This window comes from Schistocerca gregaria, unplaced genomic scaffold (genome assembly GCF_023897955.1).
Source record: "Schistocerca gregaria isolate iqSchGreg1 unplaced genomic scaffold, iqSchGreg1.2 ptg001142l, whole genome shotgun sequence".
Taxonomy (NCBI): Eukaryota; Metazoa; Arthropoda; class Insecta; order Orthoptera; family Acrididae; genus Schistocerca; species Schistocerca gregaria.
In genome coordinates this window covers 80001-87500 of record NW_026062474.1, presented here as the reverse complement: position 1 = coordinate 87500, position 7500 = coordinate 80001, and the positions used below count along the sequence as shown (strand labels likewise).

Below are 7500 nucleotides of genomic sequence, written 5' to 3'. Positions count from 1 at the left end.
TAGAGGGTCCGTCCCCCCGCACAGTGGTGACGGTGTGCGGGTAGTGTTTCCGACACCTCTTCCTGCGGTGGCAACTCTGGGGCAGAGTCGATACTCGCCCACTGGTGGAAGGTAAGCATTCTGCTTTACATCAGTACATAACTAATATTTCAGTCGTCTGACGTCCCTCCTTAGTAAATGATGCAGGACCACATACATAGATGATACATACTGTAAACTGGGGAGGACAGTGTGAACCGCACTCGACCCAGTCACCCTATCTCACAGTCCACTCTGTGTGTAACAAAGCGAAAGCACCAAAGCACTATCGTTCAACAACATCCATTTTATCCTCGCTGCCACAGGACACTATCCAAACAACGACAAGAGGAACGTCACGTCCACTAATAAGACAGAATGTCTCACATCACCCGCAAACAACGCAGCTCAAATCAGCCAGCAACACCCACAGTGGTCCACCCAGTATCAACACAGGACGCAACGCCACGCCACAACACAAAAGGTACAAGTAATAAAATACCCTTTGGCCACACCCCTTATAAAGGCATCGAACCAACCCACCACCTGACACCAGCCAAACGTACATCCTGATTTGACACATCTCTGGCAACCTAACCCACGTTGGCCCTTAACCTAACCCACGTTGGCCCTTAACCTAACCCACGTTGGCCCTTAACCTAACCCACGTTGGCCCTTAACCTAACCCACGTTGGCCCTTAACCTAACCCACGTTGGCCCTTAACCTAACCCACGTTGGCCCTTAACCTAACCCACGTTGGCCCTTAACCTAACCCACGTTGGCCCTTAACCTAACCCACGTTGGCCCTTAACCTAACCCACGTTGGCCCTTAACCTAACCCACGTTGGCCCTTAACCTAACCCACGTTGGCCCTTAACCTAACCCACGTTGGCCCTTAACCTAACCCACGTTGGCCCTTAACCTAACCCACGTTGGCCCCTAACCTAACCCACGTTTGCCCCTAACCTAACCCACGTTGGCCCCTAACCTAACCCACGTTGGCCCCTAACCTAACCCACGTTGGCCCCTAACCTAACCCACGTTGGCCCCTAACCTAACCCACGTTGGCCCCTAACCTAACCCACGTTGGCCCCTAACCTAACCCACGTTGGCCCCTAACCTAACCCACGTTGGCCCCTAACCTAACCCACGTTGGCCCCTAACCTAACCCACGTTGGCCCCTAACCTAACCCACGTTGGCCCCTAACCTAACCCACGCTGCACCTTAACCTAAGTTACGCTGCACCTTAACCTAAGTTACGCTGCACCTTAACCTAAGTTACGCTGCACCTTAACCTAAGTTACGCTGCACCTTAACCTAAGTTACGCTGCACCTTAACCTAAGTTACGCTGCACCTTAACCTAAGTTACGCTGCACCTTAACCTAAGTTACGCTGCACCTTAACCTAACTTACGCTGCACCTTAACCTAACTTACACTGCACCTTAACCTAAGTTACACTGCACCTTAACCTAAGTTACACTGCACCTTAACCTAACTTACACTGCACCTTAACCTAAGTTACACTGCACCTTAACCTAAGTTACACTGCACCTTAACCTAAGTTACACTGCACCTTAACCTAAGTTACACTGCACCTTAACCTAAGTTACACTGCACCTTAACCTAAGTTACACTGCACCTTAACCTAAGTTACACTGCACCTTAACCTAAGTTACACTGCACCTTAACCTAAGTTACACTGCACCTTAACCTAACTTACACTGCACCTTAACCTAACTTACACTGCACCTTAACCTAACTTACACTGCACCTTAACCTAACTTACACTGCACCTTAACCTAACTTACACTGCACCTTAACCTAACTTACACTGCACCTTAACCTAACTTACACTGCACCTTAACCTAACTTACACTGCACCTTAACCTAACTTACACTGCACCTTAACCTAACTTACACTGCACCTTAACCTAACTTACACTGCACCTTAACCTAACTTACACTGCACCTTAACTGTCACATGTAACGTCACAGGAATGTAGCTTTGCCTAACAGCAACCCTCTGAACATAGTTCACTGCTTGGATCCTCTGGTGTCATGTGTATTTCTTGATGCCATGGTGCGTACCCTCACATAAAGGTCTTTCGAGTGTTGCGTACTTTCTACACAGTCCCGCTAACCACTGGAAGGGTGTACCGCTACAGAACGAATATCGCCCTCCCCTCCTGCCCTTCCAAGCTGGTCGGTCAGGCGTTTGTTTGTGAAATGAGCCTTGCAGCTGTTCAGTTGCATTCGGTTGTCGATGCAGTCAGTGTACGTTGTGGTACGGCCTGTGTGGACTGTCCGCTGATGTACGCGTAACCCACACTGATCATCCGTCGTTACGTACTGAGTGACATAATGTGGCACATGCTTGACCGTACACCGGCTGCGCCCTACAATGGCGAATCATAAGGGCCATATGTTGTGCACGATGCTACTTGTCTCGTCTCCCCATTACAGCGAGATTGCACTGTTGTACGCCGTACAGACATGTGGTAAGTAGGTACGGACGAAAGTATTGCATGTTGGCCCCCCCCCCCCCTCCTCCCTCTGCCGGGAATCAGCGTGAGCCGTCTGTTGATGTAGCGACGAGGGTTTTCCTATTTAATCGTATTGCCCCACACAACATGATAGCACGGTGGACCGCGTTCCACATCTGCGACATGCTACAGAGGCCGGTTGACAGTCGACCGCGCAAGGGACATTGCACACGTGCGCGGACCATCTTCCACGTGTTCTCTCGTGTACATGCCGCAGTGTGTATGTGGGCTGATGTAGCGTGTCGTGACACATAACATGCAGGCATGCCAGAATCGTAGATTTCGCAAATGTAGATTGACGTATACGTTTGCTGCCAAAGATCCGCAAATGAACTGGAAATCAGTTGTTGAGCGGTTGTTCGCGCTGCAGGTGCATCGGTGATAGCGACGATCGGTACATCTGTGAACCGGTTGTTTCGGCGGTACCCGCCATGCCCCCGAACCTGAGTTGGCCATGTGGGTATGAAGCGATACGAGGCTGTGGCTTGGCGGGACAGTCCCCGGCCGGTGAGGGGGGGCCGCCCGGCGTGCTGGCCGCGCGCTGCGTGAGCGCACGCACTACAGCCGGCTGGTGGGGGGCGCCCAGTGGCAGGAGCGCCGGCCGACGGGCCCGGCTGGCGTCCCAGCTATGCGCCGGCGCACCCTGCGCGCGGCGCCAGGCGGCCAAAGTGGGTTCTGCCGAGCCCGGTGCGAAGCGCGGTGGACATCTGCAGTGTGCTGGTCCGATTGCGGACTGTGTGCGTTGAGGATGCGCCGCCGCCCGGCACTCGGCGTCGCGACGCCGTCTGCTGCTCGGTCGCCCCCAGCGGTTCTCGCAGGTGGTTTGTATCGCAGCTCTGCGGACGTGTTGGCGCGTGCGCTGTGCTGGGAGAGTTCGCTTCTGCACCCAAGTGGGGCTTTGCCCTTCTGTGGCGCTGGCGTTGGAGCTGCCGGTCACCGTAGGTGGCGCGTGTTGTTTCCCGCCGGCAATGCCACGACAGCACGCTCCCGGGCCTCTGTCGGCAGCGGCAAGCTCAGTTGGGAGCACGGGTGTTCGCACTGAAAGCGTCTACTCGCCTATCTCCGGGCGATTGCGCCTCTCTCGAACCCGACCAAGTACTTAGGACGGCGCTGCGCGCCGCCGGGACCTGAGAGGGTTTCGAGGTGTATCGTGCAGGGGAGCTCAGCCTCCTCCTGTTTGCAGAATAATTGAGCGGACGCTTGCGTGTTCGCGCGGGCCCTCGGGACACACTCCCGGGCGGCCGGCTGCTCAGCTCTCGTTGACGCAGCTCCCTGGTTGATCCTGCCAGTAGTCATATGCTTGTCTCAAAGATTAAGCCATGCATGTCTCAGTACAAGCCGCATTAAGGTGAAACCGCGAATGGCTCATTAAATCAGTTATGGTTCCTTAGATCGTACCCACGTTACTTGGATAACTGTGGTAATTCTAGAGCTAATACATGCAAACAGAGTCCCGACCAGAGATGGAAGGGACGCTTTTATTAGATCAAAACCAATCGGATTGGCTCGTCTGGTCCGTTTGCCTTGGTGACTCTGAATAACTTTGGGCTGATCGCACGGTCCTCGTACCGGCGACGCATCTTTCAAATGTCTGCCTTATCAACTGTCGATGGTAGGTTCTGCGCCTACCATGGTTGTAACGGGTAACGGGGAATCAGGGTTCGATTCCGGAGAGGGAGCCTGAGAAACGGCTACCACATCCAAGGAAGGCAGCAGGCGCGCAAATTACCCACTCCCGGCACGGGGAGGTAGTGACGAAAAATAACGATACGGGACTCATCCGAGGCCCCGTAATCGGAATGAGTACACTTTAAATCCTTTAACGAGTATCTATTGGAGGGCAAGTCTGGTGCCAGCAGCCGCGGTAATTCCAGCTCCAATAGCGTATATTAAAGTTGTTGCGGTTAAAAAGCTCGTAGTTGGATTTGTGTCCCACGCTGTTGGTTCACCGCCCGTCGGTGTTTAACTGGCATGTATCGTGGGACGTCCTGCCGGTGGGGCGAGCCGAAGGCGTGCTTGCGCGTCCCGAGGCGGACCCCGTTGAAATCCTACCAGGGTGCTCTTAGTTGAGTGTCTCGGTGGGCCGGCACGTTTACTTTGAACAAATTAGAGTGCTTAAAGCAGGCAAGCCCGCCTGAATACTGTGTGCATGGAATAATGGAATAGGACCTCGGTTCTATTTTGTTGGTTTTCGGAACCCGAGGTAATGATTAATAGGGACAGGCGGGGGCATTCGTATTGCGACGTTAGAGGTGAATTCTTGGATCGTCGCAAGACGAACAGAAGCGAAAGCATTTGCCAAGTATGTTTTCATTAATCAAGAACGAAAGTTAGAGGTTCGAAGGCGATCAGATACCGCCCTAGTTCTAACCATAAACGATGCCAGCCAGCGATCCGCCGCAGTTCCTCCGATGACTCGGCGGGCAGCCTCCGGGAAACCAAAGCTTTTGGGTTCCGGGGGAAGTATGGTTGCAAAGCTGAAACTTAAAGGAATTGACGGAAGGGCACCACCAGGAGTGGAGCCTGCGGCTTAATTTGACTCAACACGGGAAACCTCACCAGGCCCGGACACCGGAAGGATTGACAGATTGATAGCTCTTTCTTGATTCGGTGGGTGGTGGTGCATGGCCGTTCTTAGTTGGTGGAGCGATTTGTCTGGTTAATTCCGATAACGAACGAGACTCTAGCCTGCTAACTAGTCGCGTGACATCCTTCGTGCTGTCAGCGATTACTTTTCTTCTTAGAGGGACAGGCGGCTTCTAGCCGCACGAGATTGAGCAATAACAGGTCTGTGATGCCCTTAGATGTTCTGGCCGCACGCGCGCTACACTGAAGGAATCAGCGTGTCTTCCTAGGCCGAAAGGTCGGGGTAACCCGCTGAACCTCCTTCGTGCTAGGGATTGGGGCTTGCAATTGTTCCCCATGAACGAGGAATTCCCAGTAAGCGCGAGTCATAAGCTCGCGTTGATTACGTCCCTGCCCTTTGTACACACCGCCCGTCGCTACTACCGATTGAATGATTTAGTGAGGTCTTCGGACTGGTACGCGGGCATCGACTCTGTCGTTGCCGATGCTACCGGAAAGATGACCAAACTTGATCATTTAGAGGAAGTAAAAGTCGTAACAAGGTTTCCGTAGGTGAACCTGCGGAAGGATCATTACCGACTAGACTGCATGTCTTTCGATGTGCGTGTCGTGTCGCGCAACACGCTACCTGTACGGCAGTAGCCGTGCGCCGCGTGCGGAACCACGCGTGCCTCTCAAAACTAGCGCAAGTGTTGTTGTGTGGTACGAGCGCTGAAGCTCTGGAGCGGCTGGCCTGCGGCACCTGGCGCCTGGCGCCGGTTTTTGAATGACTTTCGCCCGAGTGCCTGTCCGCTCCGGTGTGGAGCCGTACGACGCCCATCGGCGTCAGGCCGTTGGACACAAAGTAATGGAACAGGGGCCGTCAAACGCCTCAGTCCCGCCTCTGCAACTGTCTTGAAAGAGACGGTGGAGAACTGAAAAGATAAAGATCACCCAGGACGGTGGATCACTCGGCTCGTGGGTCGATGAAGAACGCAGCAAATTGCGCGTCGACATGTGAACTGCAGGACACATGAACATCGACGTTTCGAACGCACATTGCGGTCCATGGATTCCGTTCCCGGGCCACGTCTGGCTGAGGGTCGGCTACGGTATACTGAAGCGCGCGGCGTTTGTCCCGCTTCGGGCGCCTGGGAGTGTCGTGGTCGCCTGTGTGGCCGGCCGCGTCTCCTTAAACGTGCGATGCGCGCCCGTCGCCTGGCGGTTCGCATACCGGTGCTTTCTCGGTAGCGTGCACAGCCGGCTGGCGGTGTGGCGTGCGACACCTCGTACAACGACCTCAGAGCAGGCGAGACTACCCGCTGAATTTAAGCATATTACTAAGCGGAGGAAAAGAAACTAACAAGGATTCCCCCAGTAGCGGCGAGCGAACAGGGAAGAGTCCAGCACCGAACCCCGCAGGCTGCCGCCTGTCGTGGCATGTGGGTGTTCGGGAGGGTCCACTACCCCGACGCCTCGCGCCGAGCCCAAGTCCAACTTGAATGAGGCCACGGCCCGTAGAGGGTGCCAGGCCCGTAGCGGCCGGTGCGAGCGTCGGCGGGACCTCTCCTTCGAGTCGGGTTGCTTGAGAGTGCAGCTCCAAGTGGGTGGTAAACTCCATCTGAGACTAAATATGACCACGAGACCGATAGCGAACAAGTACCGTGAGGGAAAGTTGAAAAGAAGTTTGAAGAGAGAGTTCAAAAGTACGTGAAACCGTTCTGGGGTAAACGTGAGAAGTCCGAAAGGTCGAACGGGTGAGATTCACGCCCATCCGGCCACTGGCCCCGCCCCTCGGCAGATGGGGCCGGCCGCCCGCGCGGAGCAATCCGCGGCGGGGGTCGTGTCCGGTTGCCTTTCCACTCGCCGCGGGGTGGGGCCGTTCCGGTGTGCGGTGGGCCGCACTTCTCCCCTAGTAGGACGTCGCGACCCGCTGGGTGCCGGCTACGGCCGGGTGCGCAGCCTGTCCTTCCGCGGGCCTCGGTTCGCGTCTGTTGGGCAGAGCCCCGGTGTCCTGGCTGGCTGCTCGGCGGTATATCTGGAGGAGTCGATTCGCCCCTTTGGGCGCTCGGCTCCCGGCAAGCGCGCGCGGTTCTTCCCGGATGACGGACCTACCTGGCCCGGCCCCGGACCCGCGCCGCTGTTGGCTCGGGATGCTCTCGGGCGGAATAATCGCTCCCGTCAGCGGCGCTTCAAACACGCGATCTAGTGTACGACCCGTCTTGAAACACGGACCAAGGAGTCTAACATGTGCGCGAGTCATTGGGCTGTACGAAACCTAAAGGCGTAATGAAAGTGAAGGTCTCGCCTTGCGCGGGCCGAGGGAGGATGGGGCTTCCCCGCCCTTCACGGGGCGGCGGCCTCCGCACT

General features: G+C 55.5%; 3 non-coding genes across 3 annotated transcripts in view; all 3 read left to right on the top strand.

Annotated features, from left to right (window-relative positions):
* The first annotated feature begins 3834 nt into the window (after positions 1 to 3834).
* Positions 3835 to 5726, top strand: LOC126328855 (small subunit ribosomal RNA). Its single transcript, XR_007561968.1, has one exon. It is a non-coding gene; the product is annotated as a small subunit ribosomal RNA (ribosomal RNA).
* A 355-nt stretch (positions 5727 to 6081) lies between these two features.
* LOC126328842 (5.8S ribosomal RNA) lies at positions 6082 to 6236 on the top strand. The gene has a single exon (XR_007561956.1). It is a non-coding gene; the product is annotated as a 5.8S ribosomal RNA (ribosomal RNA).
* A 189-nt stretch (positions 6237 to 6425) lies between these two features.
* LOC126328868 (large subunit ribosomal RNA) overlaps positions 6426 to 7500 on the top strand; it is a 4223-nt gene continuing 3148 nt past the window's right edge. The window contains exon 1 of the ribosomal RNA XR_007561982.1: positions 6426 to 7500. This exon is cut by the window's right edge and continues 3148 nt beyond it. This is a non-coding gene — a ribosomal RNA (large subunit ribosomal RNA).